A 12,829-nucleotide genomic window follows, 5' to 3' on the forward strand; every position below is an offset into this window, starting at 1 on the left:
CTCTGAGGACAAGGGAAGATAAGTGGGAACCCAGGTGCCTGGCAGACCCCTGGGGCCAGAGTGCAGGAGCTGGGGTGCAGGGGAACGGTGGGGTGGGCTAGCCAGAGCGCCAGAAAGACCCTTCTGTGGTATCTGACCAGAGGGCAGGTCTTCCACCTCACCCTTGCTGGCCTTGCCCTGAGGGGTCGGGCAGAAGGGGGGCACTGTGGCAGTAGCAGGCGACGAGTCCCTGCTCTTAGTGACCACAGGGACCTCTAGGGTCACCCCGGTGCTCTCCTTCACCACCTTCCCTACATCTAAGCGCTCCTGGACTCCTACCTTTGAGTCTTTGGGGGTTCTTGGGGGTACAGGCCCAGCAAGGATACAGTGACCCTTTGTCCTTGGCTCTGGCATTAGGGTATCCCTTTCCCTCCCAGCCCCAATTTCCTGGAACCCCCGCCCCCTGTGACTCAAGTGGGGGACACAAAAGGGCAGGAAGCTGCCATCCAGGGCCTCCACGCCCACCCTGTCATACAGTGACGCATGCTTCCCTGGGGGAGGTAGGTCAGCAGACAGATCCAGCAGTCAGGGCTGGGGCAGAGACTGACCACTGGGGAAATCTTGGGGCCCTAGCAAGAGCGGGGTGGGGTGGGGTGGGGTGGGATTGAAGGGAAACTACAATTCCCAGAATGCAAGTGGTACACATGGGCACTCTTCAGGTACCTCAAGGAGTAGTGCATGCTGGGGTTTGTAGTTCTAAGCCATCTAGGGGCTGGAGAAAGGCCATGAGCTGGGGCTCCTGGGTCTACAGGGATCCAAGCCTGGCGGATTTGAGACCACAGAGGCTAAGAGAAACTGTGAGAAAGAAACGGAAGTTGAGAGACTGGGATAGGCAGAGACAGGGAGAGGCAGACCGGCAGACAAACAAACATGTAGATTTGTGTTGGCTGGACTACTTTGAAAAGCAGTGGAGGATATGATTGGTGTGGGCCTGGGTGGGGGGCGGGCAGGCGGACCCGCCGGAAGGAACGGGCCGTGCTGGGAGCTCTGGGATCACACCAAGAAGGTGGGGTCTGCCAGTTTGGAGGGAGGAGGGTGAGGGGGCTTTGTAGACACGGACAAGCCTGAGCTCCTGGGCTTCCAGAAAACTTTGCTGCCCCTCCCTCAGCCAAGGGGCAGGTGAGATGCAGAAGCACAAGGCCTGTGCTCATCCCGGCTTGCCCCCCATGGCCCTGGAGCCCGAGGCCCCACCCCGCTCGCCTTCCTTTCTCAGGGAGGCAGGAGATGGGAGCCAGGCGCCTAGCTCTCAGATACTTTTCCCCACCATGGCTGAGGCAGACAGACCCCACTTCTGGCTCCCATTCAGGCACCAGCTAACATGCACACGACTGAGAATGACTCCTTTTTCCAGATTCCAGTTAATGGAGCTGTGGCTGGCCTCCCCTGGGACAAGGTGGCAACAAGCATCGGATGCTGAAGTCTTTACGACCTCTCGCCTGCAGCACTGACCATAGCCCTTCCCTGTGGACTCCGGACCTTGGGGTCTCCCCTCCCCTCTGCGCTCCACACTACGGCCAGATTCATCTCGAAATCAGGACTAACGTCATGCTTTGGCTCCCCCTGAGACCTTCAACCCAAGGTCAACACACTGGCCCAGCCCTCAATTTCCCTGATATGCTACTCACACCCTCTGTTCTAGAAAAATGGGCTTCCTCACAGATTCCCAAACTGTCCTTGTGTTTTCCTGCCCCCGGGCCCTTGCTTATGCCGCCCCCTCCTCCTCTCCCTTAGCCTTCTGACTAAAGGAGATCTTTCTTTTCCTTCCTCATGGCCCAGCCTTGGCAGCCCAGGAGGACCAGAGGGGACCTGCTGCAGGAGATACAGGTATAATGCCCTCAGACTCTGCCCAGCAGCCAACCCAAGACCACATGCTCCCCCAAGGCTTCAGAAAGTCCCTGAGCCCCGGAGGTACGTGGGCTCACATCACTGCCCACCAGGGGCCTCTCCAGGTGGTCTTCCTGCGGCGTTCCTGTTGGCCTGATGAGACCATCTCAGGGCTCCCTGTGGTCTGAGGCTGTTCCCATCCGGTCCTCCCTCCCCTCTCCTTTCACAGGTGTCAGACCTGCATCCTGTTCCAGAGGCTTTCCCTCCCTCTCCGTTATCTTTCACAGGCATGAATCTCCTATGCTTCCAATTCTTTCTTGGTGTGCTTCCTGGAGGATCTGACCAACACATGGCCCCGCTATGTTTCCTCTGTGAGGTCTTCCTCCAACCCCCTTCTCCAGGCTCCCCAGGCCACGGGAATATCTCTTGCTCTGGTTCCTCCCAGCGGCAGTTCTTGGGCAGCTTGCTCTGTCCGATCTCTCTTCCAAATGAACTTGTGTGCTCTGGAAGCACACGGCAAGTTCTGCTCATTTGCTCTCCTCAGGCCTGCGTCTCCTGCACCAAGGAGGCGCTTTGTGAACATTGGCTTGTTCAGCTGCAAATGTGTGCAGCCCCCCAGGGGCCCGCAGCTGTGTTCCAGAGGCAGTTGGAGAGGGGCCGCTGAGAAGGGAGTCAGCGAGACTGGTGGGTCGCGGTGGGCAGAAAGCACGGGTGATGGAGCCAAGAGGGGGCCTTCTCTGGCCACAGAGAGGTTGGGGACAGTTCAGTGCGGTTGCACTGATGGCGGGGACCAGGGGGGCCTGAAGTTTTGGTGGGGACCTGGGTAGAGGGAGCCACAGCAGGGATTTTAGGAAGAGAGGGAGAAAAAGTAGAGCTAGAGAATCAGAGGTGAGGCTTTTACCACAGGGAAGTTTCCCTTTGGCCGCTTTTCCTGGAGTTTTGGCTGGCACTGCCCCGCGTGTCTTAACTTCCATCAAAACGGACTCTGGCATGCCTGACGGTTTTTGACTCTTCCACCTCTGGGATGGGGCCCTTCCCATCCCTCCCCAGGCCCTGCCTTGCTCCTGGCTGGCCATCCCCATTGGGCATTAAGGCTCAAGTGGCTCAGTGGCTGACTGCTCTTCTTAGCTATCGCATTTTAAAGAATAACTGCTGGACTTCCCTGGCGGTCCAGTGGTTAAGACTCTGCCCTTCCACTGCAGGGGGCACGGGGTTCTATCCCTGGTCAGGGAACTCAGGGGAACTAAGATCCCACATGCCGCATGGCCAAAAAAAAAAAAAAAAAAAAAGTAATTGCTGAAAAAACAATGATTTCAAAACCCGCAGAGTTGAAGTTTCCACCAGTAGGAAAGAATTTTAAATTAATTAATTTATTTTTTCTTAGCCACGCTGCACGGCTTTCAGGATCTTATTCCCCGACCAGGGATCAAAACTGGGCCCCGCAGTGAAAGCACCGAGTCCTAAGCACTGGACCGCCAGGGAATTCCCAAGAATTTTAATTTCAAATTATGGTATTTCAAGCTGGAAGGGACTTTGCAGAGGATCTGTTTGGGAATCCAGCCCTTCGGTCTCTGACGGTGGCGGTGTTTTCTGCAACTGGGTGGGGGCGCCCAGCCCAGCCCCCAGCGCCACCAGTCCTGGTCCGGGAGGGTGACAGACCGTTCTGTGGGTGAGTAGCGGGGCCCTTGGCGCCTCCTGCCCCCTCAGAAGGCAATAAGCCTTGCTCCTGACTTCCCTCTTGCAGCAGGAAGGCGCGCAGGGCTTGGGGTGGGATGCGCTGACCTTGGGGGAGGGAAGGCCTGGCTCCTGGGGTGTGTGCAGGGGCTGTGGAAGGTGGCGGGCGGAGGGAGGAGGCGCGGAAGGCCCTTGCTCTTTATAGCCCAACCCGGGGTTGTTCAGTGTGAGCTGGAAGTGCCCCACCCTCCGCACTATGAGCAGCTTCCTTCCTGCCTGCTGGCAAGCCTGGGTGGGAAGCCGAGGGAAGGGAGGCGGGGAAGCAGGCAGAGGGGAGTGGGGCAGCCCTCTGTGGCCCAGGGAGGCCCCTGCCCTCCGCAGGATGTAACTCCTGTTGGGAGCGGAGAGGTTTGCTGAGCTTCCAGACTGCAAGGCGGAGGCCGGGCGTTTGGGGAGGGGCTTTGGGCAGGGTCCGGGGTGTTCAGGGCTCAGGCTTTGGAAGACGTTGCCTGTCGGAAAGGGGCTGCTGGCCGGCACTGGGGCGGCGTTCAGCAGCCCGGCCCTTCTTGAGGAAGCCACATGGGGGCAGCAGAGAGCTGGAGAGAAGAGATCGGAGTGGAGGCCTGAGCTCAGACACCCAGACCCTCAGACAATGAGAGCCAGCGTGATGGAGGGACAGTGGGGTGTGCCTCTGGCCCAGCTTGGGTGGTGGGTCCACACTATCCCTCTGGGACCCTGAAGTGGTTCGTCTGCGTAAGCCTGAAGTTCCTGATGATGACTCTGACCAGCCCACCCCCAGACCTTCCCTTGGGAAAGCCCCTGCTTCTGCGCAGACCACAGGGGTGTGGTGAGCTGAAAGCGCAGGGGGCACGTCCAGCGGGGCCCGGGGTGTGAGCAGCAGGTGCCCCCCGGCTCCCGTGAGAGTCCGCAGTTCTGGCAGCTGCTGGGGAGTCGTGGTTAGGGTTAGGGTACTTGTAGATGCCACCCCATCCCGCAGGTGGGCTCCCTAGGGCACATCGGCCCTGTTCTGGAGACTTCTGCTTCCTGGCTCTCAGACTGGTAAGAAAGTCATGGGAGAATCCCAAGACCTTGCCCTGGGAGTGACAGTGACCGTCGACCTTTGGGAGCTCCTGGGGAGATGGCACTAACTTCCTGAAGGAAACCTGGGTGTCTCCAGACCTTGATTCTTCTTGAGGTTTAGACTCTTCCTTCTGAACGGCGGCCCTGAGTGGATTCTGTGTCTCTGTGTGTGTGTGTGTGTGTGTGTGTGTGTGTGTAAGTATGAGTATTTGTGATTGTGTATGGATGTGTGTGTCTATCTGAGGGTGTATGTACGTGTGTATGTGTGTCTGCGTGTGCATGTACCCTTGGGCAGTGTGACCTGGGGCTCAGTCCGTGACCTGCCTCTCCTTCTGGTCCCTGACCTTCCAAAGCTAATTTGGGCCAAGAACATCAGGGTGGGTATAAATGTTTTCACATCCTTGGGGACTTGAAAATGCCCTTTGTTCCTGGGATCCAGAGTGAAAACGAGGAGTTTTTGGGGTCAGGCTGAGGCTTCTCGATTGATGACCATGGGGGCCCCTATGTCAGGCCATGGGGGCCCTACGTAGAAGGCCATGGATGTCAGGGATCAGTCTGACAGGCCCTACCCCCTTCCCCTCTCCTCCTCTCCTTCAATCCCTCAGTCTGACCCAGGTTGCTGGTGTGGTTGCTGTGGTGCTGGGTCTCTCGGGAACTAGGGCTTTGAGCAACCAGTGTGCCCAGCAATGGAAATTCCGTAGCAACCATCACTGGGGATTGGCTGGGCAGAATCCCTTCCCCCTGGCTCTCAGGTGCCCGGGGTGGGGGGCAGGCACCCTCTCCAAACCAGTGTGGGAGGAGAAGACTTTATATCACTGCTACTGATCTGTGAGATAGAGAGACCCTGATTCCAAACCCTGATACACCTTCAGTCATTGTGTTGTCTTTTTTCCTATCCTCCCAACCAGATTATAAGCCCCCTGACCCCTAATGACCAGCAAACGAGCCATTCCTGGTATATTTGCTGTCGATGGTGATCTGGGACTTTCCTGAGTCCTCATTCTGTTGTCTGGCTTCCTTAATTCTAGTCTAGGCTGCTGCAGGAATTGGTCTACCTCTGCTTTAGAGGAGCCTGATTTAGATGGTGTTCTGCCTTGTGGATCCAGAAGGGGGAGTGCCTCCAATCCCTTTTTTTTTTTCTTCCCCAGGGGAGAAAGACAGAATCCTGGCTTCCTGGACATTCTGGGCCCCCTGCCCCATGATTGGCCTCTGCTGTCACTTTCACACCCTCACCAGCTTTATCTTCCTATAAGAAGGCCCCAAGCTGGACTGATGTTCTTCAGAGGGACAGAGAGGAAGTGTCCTGACCGCTGTTCTCAGCTCAGCCAAATTCTCCTCAAGCCCTGCTCCTTTGTGAAGCCTTTCCTTCCCTTTCCAGCCTTAAAATGATCTCAACCTGTTCTGAAGTCAAAGTGTTCATTGTCTGAACCATTACTTGGCACTTGGGGTCTAGGACCATGTGACTCATCTTATTGGCTGCCATTATTTGTATTTGGCTCCTGTAATATTGTCTATTCACGTGTAAGCATCTTTTCTTCCCAACTAATTGCAAACTTTTTAAGGCCCAGGGGCTGGATTGTATGCCATATATTTCTCTAGGGGTCCCTCACAGCATGGGACACATAGAAAGTGATGGGTAATTGTTTGTCAGTAGATTGGGGAGATGATGGAGTGAGAGACCTGGCTGGATGTGAGTTCTCTTCTCTGGTCCTTCATGTTGGCTGATGATTCATGGGGTGGAATGGATACCCTTCAGGATATGGAGCTAGTGTTGGGTTAGCATTCCCAAGCTCATCCCTCCCACCCAAGCTGGGGTAGGCTCTAAATTCTGCCTGATGAGTTTAGCAGAATGAACAAGGAATAGTTCTGGAGAGCTGACATAGCCACCTCTGTATCTAGAGCTCTCTGGGTCTTGTATCTTCTCTCTCTCTCTCTCTCTCTCACACACACACACACACACACACACACACACACACACACACATCTTGAATTCTCAATTTCTTTTAGCTCTTGTTATATGTGGTATATGATCCCTGACCTGGCCTGGTGAATGCGATGGGGAAATCACTTGACTGAGGACTGGGGGACCTGCTTCTGTTTCTCACTTGTAGCACGACCTTGAGGAAGGGCCTGTACTGGTCCGAATCTGTTTTCTCATCTAAAATATGAAAGTGTTTCTTTCTGGCTCTAGTATTTCATAAAGCAACAGAAGACTTCAAGGGAAAGAGTTGCAGGTGTAAAGGTCAGAGGAGGATTCATATCTTTTCCTTGATGACTTGTGTGGAGGTGAGGGAGGAAGGCACATTCTGGACGTTTGGAAGAGAGACTTGAGGCTTCCCAGCTCCGACTGGCAAAGCCAGCTCTTGCTTCACCATATGCTTCCTCCTGGAGCTGCTGTCCAGTTCCAGAAGCATTTTCATGGTTTGGGGTGACTGTCTAATTCACTGTGTCTGGAGGAGAGCCCCAGTCTTGGTCACCTGAGCTGCCCTCCCTGGTTTCCTGCTGAGCCTGGCATGAAGGGCTTTCAGCACCTTGGACAGAGACAGAGCTCCTGGGCAGCCAAGAGCGCTTGGGATCGCCTGCCAGGCCAGCTTTCCTGGCGCAGTGGCACCAAAGCGTGGTTTGCTCCTTAATGTTTTTCAGTCTCTCAAAGACGCTCTAAAATAACCCCCAATCTACGTCAAAACAGTGCACTTGTGCTGCAAACTGAGGGCATTATTTAACAACCACCACCCACCGCAACTATATCCTACAACAGTGTCAGGTACATAGTAGGTGCTTTGTAAATACTTATTTTAAAAGAATATATGAAAAATTCAGCCTCCAGACAAGTGTCTTACTCTCCCCCACAACCCCCCCCCCCCTCGCTTTATAATCAGGTTGCCCCTCCTCATCAGTACCTATATAATAATTCTGGAGCTTCTGCTACTTGCGTTTTGGAGCCTCACTTAAGTCCTTTCTTGTGTCTGAGGAGACTGAGCCCCACCCTTAAATCAAAGGGACAGATGGCTGTTAAGCTCTCAGGGAGAGTAAACTTAAACTGGCCCCTCCTCTTTTTCATTTGGGGGTAAGTAGATGGATGTGAGAACTCAACACCTGACTCCTATGGGATCTAGTTTTATGAAGATGTTCACTCCTTTCCTCTGTGCCTGAGAAAACCCTTACAATCCAGGAGGGCCCAGTATTCCCAGGAAGCCCTCCTGGCTGCCCCAGCCCACTCAGAGCCCTCCCTCCTCTGGACTCCCTTGCACATATTGTCAGCAGCACAGTGTCACACCAGATCGTTTTCATGACATTTCATGCCCATTGGTTCTCTCTCGCCAGTTAGATTATGGTGGAGCCCATGCCATATGTCTGTTTGTTCTCAAGAGACCCTCCAGTGAGGAGCACACAGCAGGGTGGAGTGGAAGATGGATGGGTCTGAGGGTCTTCTCACCTGCCCTTAAGGTGTCTCCCACTCCACTTATTTTTAGTCTGAAATAAACATGTAGGATGGACCAGGGTCCTATCTGTGGAGTAACCATTGGCCTCAAGGGCACCTCGATCAGAGAACAAAGGCAGGAGGTGGAGGTGGAGGTGGAGGTGGAGGTGGAGGTGGGTATTGAGGGAAAATGGAGAGTCGACCGATGGGGGGAGAATGTGGTTGTGTAGAATTAAAGAATCACTCACTGTTGGGGCTGGAAGGGATCTCAGAGATCAGCTTGTTTGGTCTCCTCATTTTACAGGTAAGGAAAGTGAGATTTAGCGATCCTCCTACAGTTACCCAACAAACAGGCCCCTTTCCATCACCTCTGACCTCGTTCACGTCTTCCACATCTCTCCCTGGACTACTGCACAGCTTCATGTAGCTGATTATATTTTTCCAAGATGCTCACGCCAAAAGATCACATTGCACATGCTTTTCTTATGTCAGTGACACTCCTCCATTGAGAAGTAGGGGTCTATGTTCCTCTCGTTGAATCTGATGGGCCATGATCACGGCAGAAGTTATTCTGTGTGACTTTCTAGGTTGTTATTAAAGGTGGTACAGCTGCTGCCTGGACCTCTCTTGGGACACTTGCCCTTGGAACCCAGCCACCACGCTGTGAGGAAGCCAGGCAGCCACGAGAAAAGGCTTCATGTAGGCATTCTGGCCCCAGTCCTGAGAGCCCAGCTGACAGCCAGTATCAACCACCAAATGTGAGTGAATGAGCCTTTCAGTCCCAAGTTGAGTGGAGCAGACACAAGTGGTCCTGGTGGAACCGGCCCAAATGGCAGACCCATGAGCAAAATAAATGCTGTCATTGATTTAAGTCATTGAGGGTTGGGATGATTGAAACACCTTATATCTGCCTCAGTTTCTCCAAACTATCATACACATTTCATTAATTCAATAGACCTTTATTAGATACTGACCATATGCTAGGATCTGTACAAAGACAGACATGATTTCTATATTCAGGGACAATACATTTCAGCTGCCGCCACTGTTCCTTTGCACACAGAAGAAAATCCATACTCCTCAGCCCTGTGTTCACGGCTCCAGCCTATCACTCACCGACACCACACCAAACTGTTTTGTCCCCAGATCTGATCTCCATTCTCTGCTCTCTATGCCTTTGTTCATGTTGTCCCCGCCCCTGCAGTGTTTCTGCCCTGTCCCACCTCAACCTTCAAGCACCTTCGCTCTGAAACCTTGTCCCCTCACAAGGCCCTCCCGGGCTCCTCCAGCTGAAAGTAATCGACACCTCCTCGTCGTCCCACGGCACTTACCTCAGATTGCACAGTTTCTGTCTGCACACCGCCTCTCTCAAGCTTCAGTATTCTGTGAATCCCTGGAGGAGGGAACCTGGCTTGTCCCTCCTGTACCCTCACAGCATCTGGCATAGGGCCCAGTACATATGAGGCCCCCAGTAAACATCTGTTGATGCGACTCGTAGCAGAACCAGAATTGAAAGTTAGGTGTTCCCCAGTGCCTTACTTGCTTCTTTGGATATTACCACGGCAGGGGAAAAGCCCCATCAATGGAGGGTATCAGGTGGGTGGGAGAGGACCTTGGTTATGGCTGGGAGTTGACAGGATCACTGCACGTGGAGCTGCAGGTGGCCGTGAATGGACAGAGCTCTGGCTCCTGGCCAGGGCTTTGTGGTGGGTCCCTCCCTCTCTTCCTTGTCTTCGTGCTCTCAGCAAGCCTTGAGCACCCACTTCTGGAGGGGAAACATGCTGTTTCTTTGATCTTCCTCTCCTCCGACCCCAGTTCATTTCTGAGAACATCTTCCTTCTCAGGACCCAGTCACACAGAAAAACGGGCCCCGCCGTGCTGCCTCAGCCTCCCCTGGCACAGCGAGGGACTGTTCCGTGTCCTTCCCCATGGGGTCTCTGAGGAGCCATTCCATGAGCTGTGTTTCCTGCGCCCACCTGACTGGAACTGCTTCCTGGTCCCCTGCGATTGTTGTTTGCTCTCTTGGGCCCCATTCTGGCTGCATCTTGCCTGGCCCGTCCCTTGGCGGTACCCCGGCAGGGGCAGGCTTCAATCCCTTTTTACCTCCCAGGACAGGATACCTCAGACTGAGCAGGGGCGGAGAGTGGGGTGGGCAGGATGTTTTCCAAAGACTTTTCTCCCTAAACTGTCTCTTTCTGGGAGCTGGGAAGTGCCTCTGTGTCTCCCAGTTGGTACAGCCTCTCGCTCCCTCCAGCACAGTCACGTCACAGGCCGGGTGGGGGACAGCTCTTTCGAGGACTGATCCCTGCAAATGGCTCACTGAGCCCCAGTGGGGGTGGGGCGGGTTCTGGTGGCTCGGGTATTAAGGTTGAGCACTTTCCTCTCTCTGAGGGATCTGAGGTTAGTGGAGGTGGGGAGGTGGTGGCAGGGAGGCTTCTCTATAAGCTCCGCTGCTGCCCCTTACCTCTTGGGGGCTGGTACCTGTGGCCCCACGAAGGATGCCTTTGGGGCACCTCATCCCCGTCTCACAGTCTCTCTTCCTTGTCCCGGTCTTGGCTGTGGGAGCGACTCCGCGGGGCTGCCTTCAGGCTCTCTCCTCAGCCTCCAGGAAGGCAGAAATCTGCATTCAGCTCTGACTTCTGAGGTGTGTGTGTGTGTGTGTGTGTGTGTGTGTGTGTGTGAGAGAGAGAGAGAGAGAGAGAGAGAGAGAGAGGGAATACACAGGATGAGGGCTACTCTGTGTCCAGTCTCCTATCTATTGGGAGGATCAGTGGTCCCTCTGATTCCTTCATCCTCCCGAGGGATAAGAGCAGAGGCCTGTCCTGGGAACATGGGAACCTCAGTGTGGACAGCTGGCCAGGCTAGATGAGATGCCCCTCTCCACTGCCTCTCTTCCCATGCCCATTCTCACTGCGGGCCCCTTCTCACGCTCTCAATCCCTTGACTTGGAAGGGAAGACACCCCAATCGTAGGTTAATCACGCTGGACTTAGTGCAGGCAAAGCAGCATCCAGAGGGGTGGTCCCGGGGTGGGGGAGGAGCTGGACCAGTCATCAGCTAGGTTCCTCCCAGTACCCAGATGGGTTGATGTGCCTGATGCCAGGTCACAGAGGAAGGGGAGTCTGTGCCACAGAAGGCCTTGGGCATCTTGAAGTGTGAGTGAGGAAGCTGCCGGAGGTGGAGAGGGCCTCGGGGATGACTGTACAGATAAGAGCCTCTGGTCTTTTTTAGCATCAGCTGGTGGAGCCACCCCCTTCTCTCCCACTGGCTGCCTCCCTGAGTCACTGCCCACCCACCAGCAAATTAAAAAGGGGTGTCATCTGCTGGCCAGTGGCCCCATCTGGCCCCAGGGTTTGCCTCTTTTTGCTCCTGGGTGGAAGGTGAAAGTCTGGGTAGGGTGGTCTCACCAAGACCTGTTCCCCTGGGCCTTTCTCTTGCCAGACTCTGCTTCCTTCTCTGCCCTTTGTTCCTCCCCTCCCCCCCCCCCCCCCGTGCATCCCAGGATGGTTCTCCCTGGTGACAAGACCCGCCCCCTTGCTCCAAGGACAGAGGCAGCTGCAAACCCTCAGGGGCCCCCACATGGCCCCGTCCGTCTCGCCGGTCTCTGATCTGGGCTGCAGGGGAGGGGACACGCGGAGGGCAGCTCAGTTGCCGACTCCTCCCCACCGGCCAGCTCAGCTGTCAACACTCGCCTGCCGGCCCTGGCCGTCCTGAGGCCCCGCCTGGCTGCTCAGGCCGGGGACACTGCGCCCCGGAGACCCTCAGTCAGACCCAGGCAGGCGGTGGGCAGGCGGCAGGCAGACACCCTGCCTGCCCTTGAGCATCCTCAGGCCTCCTTGCCTAAATAAGGGAGCTGTAGCTGGAGTGAGCCAGCTGGCCGCGGGGAGGGGCCTGCGGCTAGGCCAGGGTTTTCCGAGGGGCTGGGCCGCCGCAGCGCCGCAGGGCCCCGAGCCCGCCGATTGGGCCTGCACCGCTGGCCCCGCGCAGCAGAGGGAGGGCGGGCTGTTCGCACAAGGGGATCCCCAGGCTGGAACCTCGCGTTCAGAGGCCTCTCTTTGATCCCGAGGCTAGGAGGCCGAAACTCCTGTCAGAATGTCCCGCTCTGGGCAGGAGGGCCTGGAATAACCCCAGGGAGGGCTCTCTGTGTGTGTGTGTGTGTGTGTGTGTGTGTGTGCGCGTTGGGTGGCGGGCGCCCCTGCTCTGGGTGCGTGCCCCTCCTAAATCTCACCCACCCTTATCTCAAATCTCGGTGGCCTTAGGCCTCCAGATTGTCTTGCCCTTCACTTTTCTCGGGTCTCCCCTGACCCTGGGCTCGTCTTCCCAGGGCCCAGGCCTCGCCCGTGGCACCTACAGCGGGCACTGAGCGCAAGCTGTGTGTAGGAGCCTGTGCTCGGCGTGGTGGGGGACCAGGGCATAAGGGACCGGCCCTCTCCCTTCAAGTCAGGTCCCCTCGGTCCTTCCAGCGGGGAGAGGCGGGGAGGCGGGGCGGGGGCGGAATCCCCAGGCTCCTCCTTGGCCGCCTCAAGGCCGGCCGTCGCACCTGTCCTCACGGTTCCCCTACCTACGGGTCCCTTCCCCCTCTTGGGGCGCGCGAGTCCCGGGGGCTCCTGGGCTGAGCGAGGGGCTGAGGTGGGGGGAGCCCTCGGCTCGGCTCAGCCAATGGGAAGGGCGGGCGCGCGGGGTGTGTGGGGGGAGAGGGCGGCGCTGCGGGCGCGCGGCGGGCGGGAGGGAGCCGGGAGGCGGGGGCCGGAGCCCGAGGGGCGCGCGCCGCGTTAACCCTTCCGCGGCCGGG

This window comes from Balaenoptera ricei, chromosome 9 (genome assembly GCF_028023285.1).
Source record: "Balaenoptera ricei isolate mBalRic1 chromosome 9, mBalRic1.hap2, whole genome shotgun sequence".
Taxonomy (NCBI): Eukaryota; Metazoa; Chordata; class Mammalia; order Artiodactyla; family Balaenopteridae; genus Balaenoptera; species Balaenoptera ricei.